Here is a 20,623-nt window from a genome sequence, read left to right as displayed (position 1 = left end):
CTCGATCATTAATTTTATTAGTAAATTATAAAGATGTAAATGAAGCTCATGTTCACTGGATAAATTGATTTATCTAATTTCCATCAGAGGCCGAACCTTTAGCCCTGAGATATATATATTAATATATATGAGATTTATAATTTGTTAATTATTTATAATAATTTGGAAAGAAGGTATATCTCCATGCATGACCAATCTCGTTATAATCTATTTAGTTACCAATATTGAAATATTATTAAGATTATCATCCAACTATATTCTCCACCGAATAAGTTGTTCAAGACAGCGATATACAGCATTGATTATCAAATCTTTGGAAATAATACATTTCAGAGATTTATCTAAATTATCCATTATCATTAAATACGATTTGAAGAATCTCAAAATTGTAGCAGCGCTAATTCTCGCATCTGTATTTGGGGAATTCTACAAATCAGTCACAGAAATTGTGAACTGTTGGAGCAGCCGACGTCAGTAACCGGCAAGAGCAGAGAACTGCGGGAGCTCCTGGGCGAGCCAGTAAGAAATTGGTATTATTATTATCCTGAGAACCACAATAAGGGTTATATATTTTGTTGTTCATGCTCTACCGACTGCAGCCAAGCAGGGCAACTCGTTATTGACAGAAATAACATTACAACACTCAATATTTTCATTTACATCTCAATATGGACTTCCTAAACTACCGTTTTAATACCAGTAAACAATTTTATCACAGAGTGATGTGTTCATTACAGCTGGTAAGTTAAGATGCTGAAATATATTATCACAACAAGATCTTGAATCATGTTGATCTTCCCGTTCTACGTTAGCCGCTCGTCCTACAATTTCGAAAACATAGGTCTGTAAAATGGAATAATTATTATTAGCCCCCCTATCAAAATTTGGTCAGAAGCCATCCCTTACATTCACACAACATATTCCCAAAGTTTCATGCCGTTCTGCCAAGTAGTTTTCGAATCTACAGGGGAAAAAAACTAACAGACTAACACACAAGCAGACATTCATTTTCATTCAAAGAGATGAATGTATCAGGAACCATTACTTCTCTACGATATATTTGTCACATATTCAATAAAGAAAAAAAATGTATATAAGAGTATGAGAGAGTAGTGAATACAAAAACTGAGAAAAAATGTTACTTTTATCGTGACCCCCAGGATAGTTGTGTTACAATGCTTTCTGTATTGGATACTACTACTTGAAATCTATTAGTACTGGACTACTTCAAAGCTTCCATATCTCTGTCCTGATCAGTTGGTTTTTCAATTATTTAAGGTGAAATCAATATCTTATTGAATTTCTACGAGGACAACTTTTTTTCGTTTTCTCGAGCGTTGCTTGTCATCCACGTCAATTGGACAGTATATCTGTAGTTATTTTTATAACTGGCCATTACTGTGATTGAATTCCTTTGTCAGAAAGGAATGATGGAAGCTGCTATCTTGCTACAACAAACAAAGATAATATTGAAGATTATGCCCAGTAAGAAGAGAGTTCTCTTCTCGATACTCAGGATTTTAATCACTTAGAGAGAACAAAAATTCCATGATTTCAATCCATTCCAATCCTAATGTTTTTTTATAAGACGGTCTTTCCCTAAAATAATCTTCTTCTTGTATCTTGGAAAATCCATACTGGATTTAGGAGATTCTCATTGTGTTTTTATATTATTGATTTAAATGCAATGTATTTTTAGCTAGGGTATCTCCAAGTTTTGGAGTAACAATATTCTACTAGCTCACTCTAAACGCATTTTGATATCATGTTATCTTTATAATACCATTACTTTTTTTCTACATCGTTACTAATCAAATCCATTACTTTCCTATGAAAGGATAACAAATCCATTCTCTAAATAAAAACGGAGAATTGTTTCTCTAAAAGTATTTATCAATCTAAATCATTATAACATTATTTCGAATAATATTATTCATCCAATTTCAATCTTATTGCATTTTCGTGTCGACACTACCGATTATTTAAATATTGCAATATTGATTTTCAGTGCCATCATAGTATTTAATCGTTCCATCTAGGCTGCTCTTGCTACGAGCTATATTAAGTTGAGCATTCTCTTCAATGTTAACGTTATATTATTATTGACTTTTATTTGTTAAGTATATCTAGACTATTCCCACACTTGTTTTACAAAGAGAATTTCATTTCTCTCACTTTTCAAATATTGAGGGGGTAACAGAACTCCACCTCATACTAAGCACCAAATCGAACCAATACTCTACTTCTCGATAGATTGATTTTTTATTTAACAAATTTATTACGCTTAAAGTTATTGTTAATGTAGCAGTTTATCATATAAATCAATCCACAATGTCTATAACTCAGATTCCCTGTTGATAATATGAGTTGCAACAGCAATCACTAGTATTGTTGTTTGGATACAGATAATAACGCTTTTGAGTGGTGTACTTGTTGCTACGGTGGGATTCACTTTAATCTGTCAGCATTAGTTATATTGAGAGCTTTGTTGTTATTAATGATGAATTCTGACAGTATGCAGCGAATGTAACGTCCTGATGCAAACTAGCCTTGGGAAATTCACCTGAATTCAGTGCATTGATTGGGAATTCAGTGCATCGATTGGGTCCAGTTCATTAATACGCATATTGTACTTCAATACCTGACTAGATCAATGTCAACAGAATCAGATCAAGTGCACTTGAATAGCTAAGGAACACTGCATTCATCAAAATTAGGTCTCCAAAGCCGCAGCCTACATATTTAACGTGTTTTAGATGATGAGCTGTGAAATATTATATTAGTATCCCCAAATTATGATTATTGTGATTAATTATGATCACTAAAATGAGATTATTAAGGAATGTTTTGGACTGTACTAGGATAGATGCAATTAGAAATGAGGAAATAATAGAAACTCTGTAACACCAGTACACAAGAAGGTAATTCAAAATAGATGAAGAAGAAGAAGAAAAAGAAGAAGAAGAATAATAAGAAAAAAGAAAAAGAAGACGAAGAAGAAGAAGAAAATAAAAATAAGAATGTGTAGTTGCACATGTGTAGTTGATGTGGAATCAATAAGTACCGGTTATAACTTTGTGACATAAAAGATTCAGAAAGAAGTGATTGAAGGAAACTATTAGTGCTGTGCTCTACTGATGATTGATGATTTGTTTACAAAATACAATGATAGTTATTGAAAAAACGATCACCAATGATACATTTTGTCACAAGCTCAATAATTTTGAGAGTTTGTAGATGAAGTAGTTGATATAATGACTATCAGAATGGGAAGTATTCAACTTTAGAAGTTCTAATCCTAGTCTACCACTCTTGACAATAAAGTTTCAACACGGATACAAATTTTCTGTAATTATTTAGTTGATTTCTTACACTTTTTCCAATAATATTTTCATTTCAAAAAGTTTCTTTCATAAGAAACGGATGGAGCTTATTAATTTTCATTCAAGTAATAATATGGAAAATAACTTGAAAACTATGAATAAGTTGCAAGTAGCCATTAAGGATCGTTCCTAAGTGACTTCTTTGAGAATACAAAGGACTGGAGGGAGGAAACTCGAAGTCACGTGCTGCTCAGCATGCACAGATCATTATTGGCTCCAACAACCACCAACTCTTTCATTTCTGCTCACCTCCCCCTGTCTTGCAAACCTAATTGATAGATTTTTCTTTGATAGCAATCACCCACCCCAATGCAATGTTAGTATGCAATTATTATTGATCTCTCACAAATCAATACACGTTTTGTTCTCTTTATGAACACTATCGTACTATCTTAGGAGTCGAATTTAGTGTGCATATTTATTTCACTTTATTCTAAGTAACACGTTATGTTGAAGTTTCATAGTGATGTTGATGATGTCGCCATTACCCTTTTGATAATCACCTCATTGGAATAGAATAGCACCAATAAATCACTTTAAAAACAAGAATTTTGAACTAATCATCCTTAATCTATCAAAATTATTCTTTTTCCATTGAGTTTTGATTATTTCACTCAATGATGTTTGATCTCTGGTTTATCAAAGATTATCATAGAAATTATGAAGAACAATTTGGCAAATCTCGAATCAAAAAAATAAGTACTGCACCTCAATATGGGTAATTGTTATTATTCACTGTGATATACCTAACTACAATATCCTAGGAATGTACTCATTGTTGTATCAATACAATCTCCTGTGTAATCAAGGTACATGCTAACCAAATAGAATATTTGGAATGCGACATATGACATAATAAAATATATCTCAAAATCAAGTTATTATTTCCTTGTAATAATTTCATTCATTCCTCCCAATATTGTACTTTATATTCAGTTTTTAATTTGGACCGTATTCTCCCACAAATCATTCGTAATTGGATTGACGAAATTCACCTAGTAAAGTTTTATTGAGGGTGGAATTTGATGGATTGGTTTCCAAATTGATAAGAAAGAAGACTGTAGACTCTCAATCATTTTTTCCATTAACCAAGCCAACCAACAATTCACCATTGACACCAACATTGTTTATGTCAATTTAGTCAATCTACAAGCCACGTCGGATCGAGCATCTGCCCAAGTGATAGATAGGCGCACTGTCAGTAATTGAATATAGCCGACTGATCGTTGAGCTACAACTTGGAAACATGATTGTGCGAGTGTGTGATTGATTGAAACGTTGGCCTCCAGGCTACCGTACTACCCACTGATAGTCAACTTCAGTTCGACTGCAATAATACTATCAGAGAATAAATATTACTTTCAATTATTCTTTTCTCTAATATTATACTAGCATCAAAATTGAGTGCGAATTGAGTTATCATTTACGTTACGTAAGTAACATAACCTTAAGACTTTGTATTCCAAATTAAGGTTTTTAAAGCAGTTTTGGGCAAATGTCTGTTGTTTTTACCTGGATTGTATTTGCATATGAATAAATAAATGAATAATAAAATCACTCATTACTACAAAATCTCTCATTATTGTAAACTCAGTACTAATGAAACTCATATCAAGTAAAAATACTAAGAAATTGTCGAAAACCACAGATTTTATTAATAGGAAGACCGGTTTCGGTTGTTATACCATCGTCAATCTCTGATAAATTGTTTATCATTGACAATGACACCATTGACAATGGTGTAACAACTGAAACCGGTCTTTCTATCAATAAAATATGTGGTTTTCGGCAATCTCTTAGTATTTTTATTTAATATGAATAATTACCACAATATCAACTTCTCAACTACACAAAAAATGAAACTCATAATTTTAAGATTGCATGTAATAGAACTGAAAGACTTGCACTGTTTTTTATTTGGCAGCGTTATTTATTATTCCAATATTTCTCAACATAAACACATTTTGATATGATTATTTATCACAAGAATAATATTGAGTACTTTTGTGTTATAGTGATAACAGTTATAATTAATCTAGTAAGAGTTCTGTTGCTATACATCGGTCATAGCTTGAAATCTTAGAATACGACGTCTGGCAAGAAAAGAGCAGTGTTGACGTTCAGTGGGCGATTGATTATTATGTCAGTGTCAGCCGACATTAAAGTGTTAAGAAAATTGAATGTAGTGTCATCGAAGTGCATCACAAGAAATAAGCACTGCAGTAATGTATGGAAGAGTTTTACAATAGTAATATTCAGTGATTCAATTTGACTGTTTTGGAAAATCAAAATTCAAAATAATACTGATTTCGATGTATTATGGGAGCCTGAATGGATGAAGGATTAATATTACGATTCAAAAGAGTGGTATTCAGGGAAATACATTTTGATATAATTATTTATAACTATTTTTGGTTTCTACAAGTATTAGAAGAATATTTTTCTCAATTAGTCCGAAAAATGTTTTAAATGGTAGTTTCTCTTACACTTCCACAATTTTTTCTAAAAAGTTTCTATATATTATAATATTCTACCATTGATTATCATCTCAAAACTCTCATTTCTCCTGAAACATCATTCTCTTCAAGCACCAAGAAATCCGTTCTATCTCTATTGGAATTTACAGACAGACAAAACTTACAAACAGAACTTTGTAAGTAGAATCTAGCTTCTGGACAAATCACAGATATTTTTGCATTGTGGCTTCTTCAATATTCTAAGGCCATTGGCAACCGCAAAATCTGCACTTTTTCCTTTTTGATTCGAAGAAACACATCGGAGCGATAGGAGCTTGGTGGAGTTTTTGGTTGGTTCGCTTCTGGAAGTGTGAAAGTTTGCCGCAGTGTGATTGAATCACGCTCCTGGAAGAGGCAGAAATCATGTTGGATAAAGTTTGGTTTCCTCGCAAAAGTAGCCCGACAAATCGAATTTGCTGAATGTTTAGGAAGAAGCTTGCTTGCATTGAATCTATAAGTTTAATACTATTTGAAAGTTCGAGCCTCGTAAATATTATGAATAATGCCAGTGCAGTGGTTGATTTATCCTTGTACCATACACCTTTATTAATAGTTTCGTGATGCTATCTGTCAAATTATTGAATTTCTGTCTATTTATTGGAATTTTACCTCTATCTTACCAATTTTACATCTTCAGTCCCTAACTTGCAAATTAAATAGTCATTGAGGTTGGAGACAGCTTCAAAATTCAACGTTGTCCTTCTTATGTGATAGCGAGGCAGAATTTGAAAAAAATATTTTTCGCCCCACTTGGATGTAATGAGCTGGTTTACGTGCGTCATATGGAGGCCGAAAGTGATTGTTTTCCGACCAGGCCGGTAAAACTTTACGGCCCTAGGGCTGTAAAATGACCTTGAATAAAAGCTGATCGTGTCCGATCTCACAAAAATCATAGAGAGATAATCTCATAACGACTGTAATAATCTATATAATTATGTATCGTGAATCGCGGTATCATGTCTATAATATATTTTATGAATTACTGTTTCATAATTTAATATTTATTATTGTGTTTTTGATATCAAACAATAGAATACGATGATGTCTCCATAGCCTCAACAATATAATGTTGGCTGCATTGTCCATTGTCAGAAAGGTACGTATCGCAAGTATTTAAAAGTGAAGAATCGAATTTGAAATCAAAGTACAATAATTGTATCAATATTTAAAAGTGAGGTAGAGTAATAATTGTTTCTTTTTTATTATCGAATTCCACTTTTTAATGCAATACAATCAACAATAATAATAGGAAAATACAGCAGAGATCTAAAGTTTAAGGTAAGCCTACTGGTGAAACTCAGCCTTGACTGAAAAATTCCTAGTAATTTTTCCGTAATTCATTATTCAAACTTTTAGATAATTTTTCTTCAATATCAAACCATATAGAGAAAACATTAGGATGTTTTCTCTATGATTTAACTATTTTCAGAGCAATATTTTGTTGTGAAAATGCCGGCAAACTGGCTTCAAGTTTGCCGCTATAGCCTACACTATATTATAGTAGCCTACATACGTTACCTGACTTACAGGCCTCTTTGATCAAAAATATGCAATGGCCGAGAGCGTGAAGGCGTAACACATCAGAACTCAAAGCTCAGTGAATTACAAACATGATCTAGGTTCGAACCTCGGTCAGTGACATTTTTGTTGTCGATGAATTTCGACTTTTATTAGCTATTTTTTATATTAGTTACCGTAATTTGAATTTCAATCAATTTTTTAGATATATTTTGAGACAAAACTGTGAAATATGCAATTATATTAATTTTTTAATCACAATTATTTCAAAATAGTAATGAAAATTCTATTCATCCATCTATCCATGAGATATTGCACCAGGCACAAAGCGCGAGCTATAAAAATTCAAACAATTATTCGAAATATTAATAGTATAAAAATATTGTCACTATTGTAAATTATTAATTAGTAATATTGAAATTAATTGACAGTGAAAGTTGTCATAACCAAGATTCAAACTATCAAAATAGGCTGTTTGAATTTTATTTATTTTTTAATTTCTTATATATTGGGAAGTTTTTTTTTGGTGTGGCGAAAAATAGCGTTTGCACCATGGGCAAAAATGTATTTCCGGCTCTCAATCTTTTCTAGTCCTCGGCCTACGGCCTCGGACTTGAAAACCGATTTCGAGCCGGAAATATCTCATTTTCGGCCCTAGGTGCGAAATATACTATTCTATTCATCAAATTTTTTTTATTGATTCAAGAGTTTGACTTCTCGAATTATTACTATTGAAAGGCTGACTAGGAAATGATGTTACAATCAGAAGGAATATGAATATAGTTCTTTATGGCGCTTGGTTCCTTTATGCACAAAGCCATCCAGTTGGAAAGGATAAATTCAAAGAAAAGTACAATAATAATTGGATTACATATATCTAATCATCCTATTTGCGCGATTGTGTGATAATCATTTCATTTTTTGAAGAAGTAGAAATGCATGACTCGACAGGTGATGCTATTTGCTGGCTGAGAATGGAATTATGATTATCCGCTCCTCCAAATTTCTGACTCGAATATTGTTGACCAGTCAGGAATAAGTGTGCGGAGCTTGAAGGCATGTCGATGAGCTCAACTATTTCTACCTAACAGATATTGACTCGGTTATGAAGTTTGTGTCCAATCAGAAGCAGGTGAATGAGCATGTAAGCGTATCAGCGCGTTGATACAAAGTAAGGGAAGTTAACCCAACAGTTACTGGCCAAACTCTCAGCTTGCTGGAGAATTTCTTAATATATATGAAAACTTCAACATGATCTTTAATCCTTTGTCAGTTCACACTCAATGGTGAACATCAATGAATCAAATGATCTTATCTTATTCGAATTCAATAAAATATTCAAACTTATGGAGAAATTGAAGAATAGAAAGGAGATAGGAATAGACATATTTTTAATGGCATCCTATAATATTGATTTTCATGTCATAAATTACAAGAATAAGATTATATTCTCTTTTAATTGCTGCCATCTCAAGCCCCTCCTGATTGAGAATCAATTCTTGTTCAGATTTTTCTTTATATTTCTTTTTCAAAGAGAATTCTCAGTTATCATTAAAGCCATTTGTTTGATTGAAGCTATATGGATAGATTAGTTCAAATTAATTTTTTAGAATATTTGCTGACTTTTATGGTGAGAATTATTCTCATTTTAACGATTGATAGGGAGCTGGGAGTGAGAATTCATTCGAACAATGTTATCAATTATCTTGTTTTCTGTCAACTCCCATGAGTAGGAAGCCAGTGATCGATAACCGATGCTCTTGCACACTTTTTCCAATTCTAGTCCATCGAGTGCAGTCCCTTTCCAAGAGTGCAACGGAAAAGGTCCTCCCCAAGTGCTTAACAAATCCCTGCATCCGTCGTATTTCATCATTCATCCAGCTACTGGGAACAATCCCGGCGGATCAATGCCTCCCTCTTGATTTTTTAAAAAATATCAGTCGGCTGCGTCCAGAAAAAACAGCTGGTGAAAGCTGTTTGGATAACGCCAAGGCAGTCCAAGAAGTCTATGGGGCACTCTAGCTGGGGATTCATAACAAGATAATATTGATGGTCTTTTCGATATGAGAAGGGAGTAGAATAACATCATTCCCCAAGGGAGGAAGTGATTTTTGCTCTGTTCCAAGTTCATCTCGCACCGCTCCATTGCCAAAATGTGAAACTTCTCCCCATAATATACTGACAATGCAAACAAGCTAATAATTTCTAGAAGTAGATCCTTATACCGTCAAGAAACCAGAAGAATTCTGACATGGTGATAGTATTGTTAGAAAACTTCTTCATTATAATTACAAATGTCAGAGTATTTCATTTGAGTAGGACAAGATAAATATAAACAAGGGAGGTAAGAGAGGACGGATTAGTATCAAACAATTCACGAAACACCAGAAAATGACTTTAAACTTCAACAAGAGGTGAAAGATATTGAATCAGTACCTTCTATAAGTGCAACTACCCTCTGTAGTGGAATCAGAATCGCGTTCAAGTAGCCAGAAATTCATAAATACTCATTACACACTTTTCAAGTATTTCCAGCCTGTGAGAATCTTATTATTTATGTAGCTTCTCATGGTCACAATCAACTCAAGGTCAATAAACAAAATCGGGGAAACGATTAAATCTCACTTTATGAGGATATCCACGAATAACATTCTCTTAATTTCTCTTGCAAATTTGATAAGATAGAATATTATAACAATCTATAAGAGATCCAAGATCCACAGAAAAATATAACAATATCGTAAATTATATTCTTTTGAATTACTCTTCCCTATTTCCAAATAAATTTGGAGTTACCTCATTATCAAATTATTATAATTTCCAAGGAGAAATTTATTATGGTTGAAGGCTGCTTGCTAATCTGTCTGAAGGATAGTGCTATCCATTATGAGAACTCCACTATTTACAAAGTAGATCAGACTTGTTTCTTGCTTTTGTCAGCTATCATCTATAACAACTCTTCCACACACTCACACAACATGTTACATCTAGAGCGCACATCCACTATGAGAAGAGGGCTAGTAAATGGATATATATGTATATATACCAAGTATATATCTATATACTAGCATTGAGTGTGCACATCATCTCAGAGGAAACCAGTACTTCACTGACTCTCCCTCATCTGTGACGGACAAGGGCTGAAGTCTTGGACAGTGGGAATATCACAGGGTTGACGAGTACGGTCATCTCACAGAGCGACACGTCACAGAATGCCACTCGCTGACATTTCTCCACTTGGCTACTCGGCCTCTGTTCTGTGCACATTTCTTGCTTCACTCATAAGATAATCATCATTTATCAGCATCACGTCATGCACGTTTCACGAGGATTTGCTCTGAGCCACAAGAGGCAGAAGAGACTTTACAAAATGATGTGATTATTGTTGGGAAATATTTTTTTATTGAATTTCATGAAATATTCTATCATTAATATAATGTTTTCTACCAAACTAAACTGTAGCTGAGTGATTCATGTTTCAAATAATATCAGAATGAGAATAATATGATGAAGATATTTAGATGTGTTATTAATTTCAATCTCAATCTACCTTGAAACATTCCAATTTTAAACATCAGTATTGACTGTAAATTGATCAGCAGAGCTCATATTACTATTGTGTAATCACTCCACATCAACCCTGTAATTTCCTCCTTTGAGGCTAACTTCCTTATTCACTCAAACATAAAATTCTGTAAGAGAACAAGTCATTATTGAATTGGGATTAAATCTTTCTTGCTGCTCATAACGTGACAAGATCTTATCTATGGTTGGAAAGTCACTAAGTAGGATCATTTTCTGAAAGTTTGCGCTCTGAAGGGAACATCGTTATGCAATCTCTCAATCTCATCTCAGTCTTCTCAGTCTATCGACTATCCGAATAGATTTCATCAGTTCAACTCCTATTAAAGTCAAGTTAAGCATCAAATTCCCAGTTCTTCGTGAAACTGCTCTGTAGTTCATTCCAACTTCTGGACACTCCAAGTTTGTATTTCCCGTTCCCGTCTTATAATTATTCCAGAAGTTCATAGTATTACCAGTAACGATTTCCAACAGCCTTCATTGAACAGTTCTTACTTGAAGTTTCAATAAGTCTATGACAATGAATAGGCTAGAAGGCTTTTCAGATAAACACGATTCATAGATGATTATTATGTGAATTTGTATGTTTTTTGATGATTATTCATCAGATAATGGACCAATATCAACTGTGGGATAGTAATCACTTCATCACTAAGATGGTCGATGTTCATGATATATCATCAGACCTACAGTATTAGTAGATCATTCTGACATTCTTTCGAGTATATGCTCCAATACTATACCACAATCATAAAAATATCCTCCACAGTGATTGTTTGTTGAAAGTAGAATCCTTCTTGTGAAATTTGGCATTACAGTAAATTAATATTCATCTTCCAATTTACTTCTTTCTGCTGTATTCATTAATAATTTTCTAAGCGAACCAACTTCTTTAGTTGTAATGATAATTAATTGATTGTTCTAATGTGATCATAATTCACAACAAGCTTATCCAAACAGTGAACAGCAGAGATCAATAAATTAAAAATAAACTAATATCATAAGAGCGAATAAAGTTTGTGCTGCGGCATTGGGTTTTTCTCGGAACATTTATTAAGGTTGACTGGGGCAATGATCTTTCTAGCTCTGACAATATTCTGGCTCATATGTTATCATTAGTGAAAGGGAGTGGCCCACTCACTTCTCGCGAGTCAAATATATGAAATTGAATGAAGAGTGCAAAACTCATCCACCACTCTTCCATTAATGGGAAACCTCACCTGAGAGGATATAATCAGTGGAGTCAATCATCAATCATCAATCATAACTAATGTGAGAATGTAAAAGTCAAAATATATAGGCCATCATGAATTTACTGTAAGATACTGTTATAATGTATAACACTGATGAAAATACTGTGAATTATCACTTGATGTAATATGAACTATTATAATATTATCCGGGTTATTTGAACTATTCAACTATCTGAACAAGAGTCAAGGCTAGTTGCACAGGCTAGTTCGTACGATTTTTTGCCGTCCTTATCAATTCTATCGGATCAAACGGAACTTGACAAACATCTGTTCAATCAAATAGTTCAATCAAATAGAATCCAACAGGGACACCTGTTGAATAAAACTCCAGATCTTCTAGATTTCTTCATAACGAAGAGAATATCCAGTAATTTTATCGACATTGAAGAGAGCTTTGACCTGGATTCTGATCATTCAGCTGTAATTGTCACACTTAGTGAACGAATAATAAAGAAAGAAGACAGACCAATGTTAGTCAACAGAACAACAAACAACAGACTGGAAAGCTTTTAAAGTGGATTTGGAGAATGAAATCAACTTGAATATTCCACTTAGAACAACTGAGCAGCTAGATGAAGCCGCAGAAAATTTCATGTGGCAAATCCAGAAATCAGCCTGGAAAAACACCAGACAATATACCAATATATGCAATTACCCTCTGGAGATTCGACAACTTGTTTTAGAAAAACGAAGGGCAAGAAGAAGATGGCAACAAACTCGTGATCCTGCTGACAAAAATATCTTGAATAACAAAACACAACAATTGAGAAGAGAGATAAGGAAACTAACTGAGGAATCCATTAATAACTACCTTCAAAATTTGACAGCTGATGCCAGTACAGATTATTCATTATGGAAAGCAACAAAAAGAATTAAGCGGCCAATATTACAATCTCCTCCAATTAGAAAACCAGATGGTACTTGGGCAAGAAATAACATAGAAAAGGTAGATTTATTTGCTAATCATCTAGAAGAAATCTTCCAGCCAAACAACATTCAATCTGAAATTGATCCTGGAGAAGATATAATAGATGATTTAGATACAGAGATTGATTCAGTTCCTATAAATGAGGTTCAAGAAGAAATAAAATATAATCTGAATACCAAAAAAGCACCTGGGTTTGACCTGGGTGTGATTACAGGTGAAATCTTGAAGAAATTTCCAAGGAACAATACCTTTCATGCTAACATACTTATTCAATGCATCACTCCGATTACAGCATTTTCCTACAATTTGGAAGGTGGCAGAAGTCATTATGTTGCAAAAGGCTGGGGAATGTCCTCAAGAAGCAAAATCATACCGCCCAATATCTCTTCTACCTGTAATTTCCGAGCTTTTTGAGGAATTGCTAATGAAGAGATTGACTCCCATCATAAGTAGCAGGAATCTGATACCAGCCTATCAAATCAAATCAAATCAAATCAAATCAAATCAAAATTTATTTCCATAAAAACACTTTAAAAAACAAAAATTAACTAATAATTTACGGAAAAATAGCACCCGCAAAGAAAAATCTGAGCGCGGAGTGCGATTTGGTTTTCAAATGGTTTGGTATCAATTTGGTATCAATTTGGTTTCAGGCAGAAGCACTCAACCCTGGACCAAGTACATAGAATCACCAATGTAATAGAGAAGTCATTAGAGAAGAAATCGATATGTTCAGCAATCTTCCTTGATGTGGCACAGGCATTTGACAAAGTGTGGCATGAAGGACTGATCATTAAACTTCATAAAATTCTCCCCACTCAACTTGTAAAACTTTTAAAATCATACATCAACAACAGATTATTCAGAGTAAAACAAGGTGACGACGTCTCCGAATTGAAGGAAATAAGGGCTGGAGTTCCACAGGGTAGTGTTCTTGGACTAGTTCTTTATGTGCTGTACACAAGCGATCTTCCTGAATTGGATGCAGTGACAATAGCTACTTTTGCTGATGATACTGCAATACTGGCAGAAGGGGAAACAGTACAAGAAGCAGCCACAAAACTACAGAATGCTAGCAACAGATTCAGTGACTGGACCAAAAAATGGAGAATTCGATTAAATGAGATGAAGTCTATTCATATCAACTTCACAAACAAAATTATCAATGACCCGATTCGAATAAATCTGAATGGGAATGTAGTACCACACAGCAACCCAGCAAAATACCTTGGAATGACTCTTGACGCCAAGTTGAAATGGAAAGAGCATATCAAGATGAAAAGGAGCGAGCTAGGACTCAAATACAGTAAAATCTATTGGCTGTTGGGCCGTCAATCACAACTTTCATTGGACAACAAGTTATTGATTTACAAACAAATTCTAAAACCTGTCTGGACGTATGGAATCCAGCTTTGGGGCTGTTCTAGAACATCTAACATCAGTCAGATTCAAACATTCCAAAACAAAGTACTGCGGAACATGGTGAATGCGCCCTGGTACATAAGGAACAGCGATTTGCACCAAGATCTGCACATCCCCTATGTGACCTGTGAGATAAGACGATTGGCAGCCCATCATGAGTCACGTCTTCATCAACACGACGACACCGAAGTCATCCAACTACTAGACAACACTGAACTCACTAGGAGATTGAAGAGAACAAAGCCCTTCGAGTTGGTGTAGTGCTGGTGGAGTGATTAAAGTATATTAAATAAAAGTGTAGTGAAATAATTTAAAGTAGTGAAATTATAGATTGGAACTGTAGGCTTCACTGGAAGACTTTAGCAATAAAAATTAATTTAGGATAAGAAATAACAGAACAAAATTAATGGTTAGTCCTGGTGACTAGTTTTAATAGAAATAAAAAAAAAAAATAGAATCCATAAAGACGGCAAAAAATCGGAGGAAAGCCAGTTCAAATTATGTCGAATTGTGTGTGTGTGTGTGTGTGTGTGTGTGTGTGTGTGTTGTGTGTGTGTGTGTGTGTGGTGTGTGTGTGTGTGTGTGTTGTGGTGTGTGTGTGGTGTGTGTGTGTGTGGTGTGTGTGTGTGTGTGTGTGTGTGTGTGTGTTGTGTGTGTGTGTGTGTGTTGTGTGTGTGTGTGTGTGTGTGTGTGTGTGTGTGTGTGTGTGTGTGTGTGTGTGTGTTGTGTGTGTGTGTGTGTGTGTGTGTGTGTGTGTGTGTGTGGTGTGTGTGTGTGTGTGTGTGTGGTGTGTGTGTGTGTGTGTGTGTGTGGTGTGTGTGTGTGTGTGTGTGTGTGGTGTGTGTGTGGTGTGTGTGTGTGTGTGTGTGTGTGTGTGTGTGTGAGTGTGTGTGTGTGTGTGTGTGTGTGTGTGTATGAGTGTATGTGCGTCTGTGTACACGATATCTCATCTCCCATTTGACTTGAAATTTGGAACTTAAGGTCCTTATAATATAAGGATCCGACACGAACAATTTCGATCAAATGCAGTTCAAGATGACGGCTAAAATGGCGAAAATGTTGTCTATAATACTTCCCGTTTAAAAACATCGAACATCTTGAAAATTGTATCTTTCCATCAACGTTGTAGACAGTTGCAGCCAGACCTCATAACAGCGCTCACACTCACATCCCGGGACGACACGTCGCGGTACGATATAGGACAGAAAGCTCTATGTTTATTTAGGATTTTTTCTAAACATTTTTAATTGATAAATTATTTATTAATTTTTGAGAAAAAATAACAATAGGTCAATGTCACTCACTGAGCGCGAGGTCTACTGTTCACAGAACTACTAGTATTTTTGATTCTAAAAAATTAATTTTCATCAGATAGAAAGATCATCACGGAACTGGATGAATTATATCATAATATGGAATACAAATTCAAACGTGAACTGAGTCTGTTAACATTTAAAACAGTTGACATCATTCTGATTGAAATCTATTATGGACCTTGTGGAAATACAGCAATAAACTTCACACATCTATGTAATCACTTGTCAGCTGATTTATGATGAATAATTCTATAGTCTAATTTTTACTCTAATATTGGCGTATGAAGGATGCTCCTTTTTCCTTTTATATTATCCTTGAAATGCAAAATTTCCAAAAACCTTGTATATACGTCGACGCGCAATTAAAAAAGGAACATACCTGTTCCTTTTTACGCGTTCAAAACTATACCATTCATACAATGACATGGAACTCGACAATAATAATTGATTCTCATTCGCTAATAATCCCTTTCTCAATTATACGTCCGATCGATTGTTCTACTTAGTAGCAAGATTTATAATGTTCGTGGCAAACTGCCATCCAAACAATCTGAATTAACATAAATTTGTTTGTAATCCACGGTCCAGGCTAGTGATTGATTCACCAATTCAATATTGAACTCACTGTACTCTATCAAATTGCTCCATGATGACATTAAACTCTATCAGCGAGCATGAATTGTGGAAAGTGATAGTGATTACCAAAACGTGAGCAGGGGAATCGACGAAATTAATGTCATGGTTGAATATTAATGTTCTACGTCAGTATATAATATAAATGTTGTCATTGATATGAAAGGATTTGTTCTGTAGGATGTGGAATAAGGCTTTATTGGATTTGTTCCCCACCAATCTTACTATTTCAATCAACATCTTAATTCATCTAATTCTGAATTTCCATCATAAATATAATCTTTAGACTGGTTACCGTGTTGAATTGTATGGAAGTGAAATCTAACTTCAGGTTCTATCGTTCAACGGTAACTTTCGAACTATTTTATTCTATCTAAGCTTGTAGTACAGGAAATGAATGCTCAAAAAAAGGTATAGAGAGAAAAGTTTGGAACACAATTTTTGACCTCGCAGCTCTTTCAAGAGTAGTATGGGGGTAAACATATAAAAAGTCCTCACTCCTACCCCTGTGCTTAGGGAGTGGGGGTGGTTCAAAAGTACCATATTTTGGTTTTTTTGCATAAGTCTCGAACAATATGCGTCTTTCGAAAATTTCATTGAGATACAAAATTTAAGCTTATAAATTTAGCCTACAAGTTTTATCTGTTACATTTTCCCATATCTGTTATAGTTTTTTAGATATGAGCTCTCGAAGGTGTCACATTCTTAAGAAAACCCTACGGGCTCCGATCTTTTCATCTTTTAGACCTTATAACAGGTGCTAGGAGTGAGAACTTTTTATATGTTCACCTACTTACTGTCCATAAAGAGCTGCGGGGTCAAAAAATGTGTTCCAAAATTTTCCTTCTATAATATTTCGTCGACTGGACTATTGAGAGAGAAATAGCTCAAGGTTTGACTTGTTTCTCTCTTAATCATTTCGGAGATACATGTTTGTTGAATGAAGGAAGAATAGAAATATTTCAATCCTGAGATTCTCTTGTAGGTTGGAAATTGATGTGTAGCTACTAGGCCTACCACTCGTTCATCTTTGTTTTGGGATGAATTTGGAAATGTTGCACTTTATCTGCAAGTGAGCTTGAAAAGAGAATTTACACTCAAGTTTTCTAGAAAATGGGAGTCAACCTTTGTGGCTTAACAGGTGGATCTCACACTAATACGCGTATTTTATATTGACACGACTGAATTTGAGGTGACAATATTAATTTGGGGAATGGATTTCACAGTCGGAAACAGGGATATCACACTGAGAAATTGGGGTTTCCATCCAGGGACCGGAATGTTGACATTTACAGCTACATTCGCTTCCGTCTCGTTGCAAGTGTTGATACATGGGTGGAGAAAAAAGAATCACATGAGTAAAGAGGAAGGAATTTGACAAATGGTTTTTACAAAGCGACGCAGTAAGTGGTTTGAATGCATGAACGGGAAGAAAGAAAAGAGGTGCTGCGCATTGACAGATAGAAAAGACGTATAGCAAGGAAGAAATGTCACCTCTAGGGCTTTGCTAGGAAACGATCTGTATTGTCATGCATGTGCTGCTGCTTTTAACAGAGATCCCCTGTGAGTGAAGAGTGTTACTGCCATCTGACATGCGAAACACGGCTCTTCATATAGCAAACAGACAGAATGTATCATTCTACTTAATGCTAAATCCAGTTAAACCTGATTACATTATTTAATATGGAATTCCTGAATATTATGAGAGGCTCTGAAAGACAAGTCTCCACTTTGAAAATTTATTTGATTTATATATTTCAGAGCAATTTAAATGATTTGCAAGTTACAACAAGATATGTTTTTTTGGAAATTGATAGCTTTATTATAACAGTAATAACAAATGAGGATATATTATTCATAATAATATGAGATTTTCTTATTCAAATCTCAACTAGTAGTCTTATTTCTGGTGGGGCTACTCTTGAATATAAATAAAAATAGAAATCTAAGTACCCTTTTCAAAATTGTTCACTCACAACAAGTTTCGGCTATATGGATGTCATTTTTCTCATTTTTCCAATCGCTTGATAATGGCGTCATATAGCCGACACATGTTTTGAGTGAACAATTTTAAAAAATGTACTTAGATTTCTAATTTTATTTATGCTCAACTTGTAGTTATTGAAAATGCATTACGTTTATGCTCATTCCATACAAGAATATCCATGAATTTGAAAATGCTTCATTAATGAAATATGTTTTAATATCATGGCCGTCATGAAAAAAATGACACTTCCACGGAAAACATCTCAATACCTTTGATTCTCCAACGATTTTATTGGAATATACAAAAAAGTTTTCAGTATTGTTACACACTATACGATAAAATATTAATTTAATACTCTACGAATACCATGAGTAATAAAGATCAACTAGATCAGTTTAATCCTACCAATACGAAGCATCTCCAGTATCACATCATGAAGTGATAATGAGACACCTCAAATTAGAAACTGGAAGAGAATAGTCCAGCTCATTAGTTCAAGTGCACCACAATTCAGAATACAATTTTGATACTCAAGGTGTGGGTTGAACATACTATATCGCTTTCATAATAGTATTTAGTTCAAATTTTTCTTTGTTATATGGATGAGAAATCTGCTGAATAAAAATAAACATAATTTTTCATAGGAGACTGGTTCTTCTGAAAATCTTCTCCGACTTTCTTGAGTTAAGCTACTTACAGGGATGGGGATGGAAGGCAGAGTAATCTCCTTCAATTCTTTTTAGAGCATTGAGAACAGCTGCTCCATTGCAGTTCGAACCAACCGCTTTCCAACGATACTATTCCTAAGAAGATTTAGTGGGACTCTCAAGGAATCCTACTTGATATATTCTATTCTTTATTCTCTTGTTGAATTTCCCTTTTACAGGGAGACATTAGGGAGGGTAAAAAGTGGCTGCTTTTTGCTTCAAAAACATTCATTGTTTTAATACTATACAAATTAGTAATGTTTAAAGATTTTTTTAGATTGAATGATTTTTGAAGTCTTATTTGCTAAAATAATTTTCTCTTTTTATAAAATTCGATCAAGAACTTTTCGAATTTGCAGTGAATGCTCATTTCCATGGTATAATGAAGAAGACAATCATTGAATTCCTGAAAAAGTTGCTTGATGATGTTTCAGATTCACACTACAAAATGCTCGCAGATACTTAACTCTTTGACAAGTTACTTTTAATTATTGTTTGAATTCTGAATAAATATTATATATCCATTGCTAATATTGAAATTGATTCATCATTCATTGGAGTTTTTGATATGACGGATCGACTCTTGATTTGTTGTGCGTATTCAACAATCCATCCGGGAGCAAATTTATCATGATAATGTGAATCAAAAGTGATTCAGATAGCTTATTCTTTCTCAAAGCTTTAATAGCTTCAAAATCAGTGGATAGTTGAAAACGTTGAAGTTGTATGCGTTTACTTACACATTCAAGTTTGGAGAAGAAACATGAAGTGTCACTGGACAGTATGTAATGGTGCTCCTCCATGCATCTCGAAATTTGTCCGACAAATTTCCACCTGGAAATATCAGAATGATGTTAGAACGTCGAATAACTAGCAACATTGGAATTCAACTTGCACAAGTAAAGATACTGCTCTCCTCACATACACTAATAGTTCACTAACATTCACTAATATACATTAGACTAATCTATAAGTTACTGGCTGGATTATATTGTCACGTGGTATTTTAGCATCACAAAATATTTTGAAATGAACTGGTGAATTTTAATAGAATTATAAAATGGAAAAGAAAGTTAACCTAGTCGAGGAACCACTCGAATAAAATCGAATGTTGTTAGCGATAAAGAGTAATCGTATTATCTAAAATGATAAGGAAAAACATGCATAACTGTGATTCAACAACTAATGAGAATCCATTGGCAGAATTAAAAATTATAAAGCGGCTTATTTATTACTGGCAGATCATAAAAAATAACAGTTTGCACATACATTGAGGTTAGAATTATTTGTTTACACTTTTAAATGAATCAATCGATCTAGAATAAATCGATAGTTATTTGATTCAATACCTAGCGAATCAGCTGATTGTTCGAGCAAC

General features: G+C 34.1%; 1 protein-coding gene across 3 annotated transcripts in view; it reads right to left on the bottom strand.

The window, feature by feature from the left end:
- Positions 1-20,623, bottom strand: part of LOC111050641 (probable G-protein coupled receptor No18) — a 251,319-nt gene that overhangs the window by 123,692 nt on the left and 107,004 nt on the right. For 2 of the 3 annotated variants that reach the window (XM_039420825.1, XM_039420830.1), the window contains one exon: positions 19,986-20,079. The gene's annotated coding sequence lies outside the window, so the exon portion shown is untranslated. Of the gene's footprint in view, positions 1-19,985; positions 20,080-20,514; positions 20,520-20,623 lie in introns of those variants that run through there. The other variant, XM_039420839.1, reaches the window with a different exon arrangement.

The sequence above is a fragment of the Nilaparvata lugens genome, chromosome 1 (genome assembly GCF_014356525.2).
Source record: "Nilaparvata lugens isolate BPH chromosome 1, ASM1435652v1, whole genome shotgun sequence".
Lineage (NCBI taxonomy): Eukaryota > Metazoa > Arthropoda > Insecta > Hemiptera > Delphacidae > Nilaparvata > Nilaparvata lugens.
The sequence above is the reverse complement of the archived record's forward strand: the minus strand, read 5'-3'. Positions and strand labels throughout refer to the sequence as shown.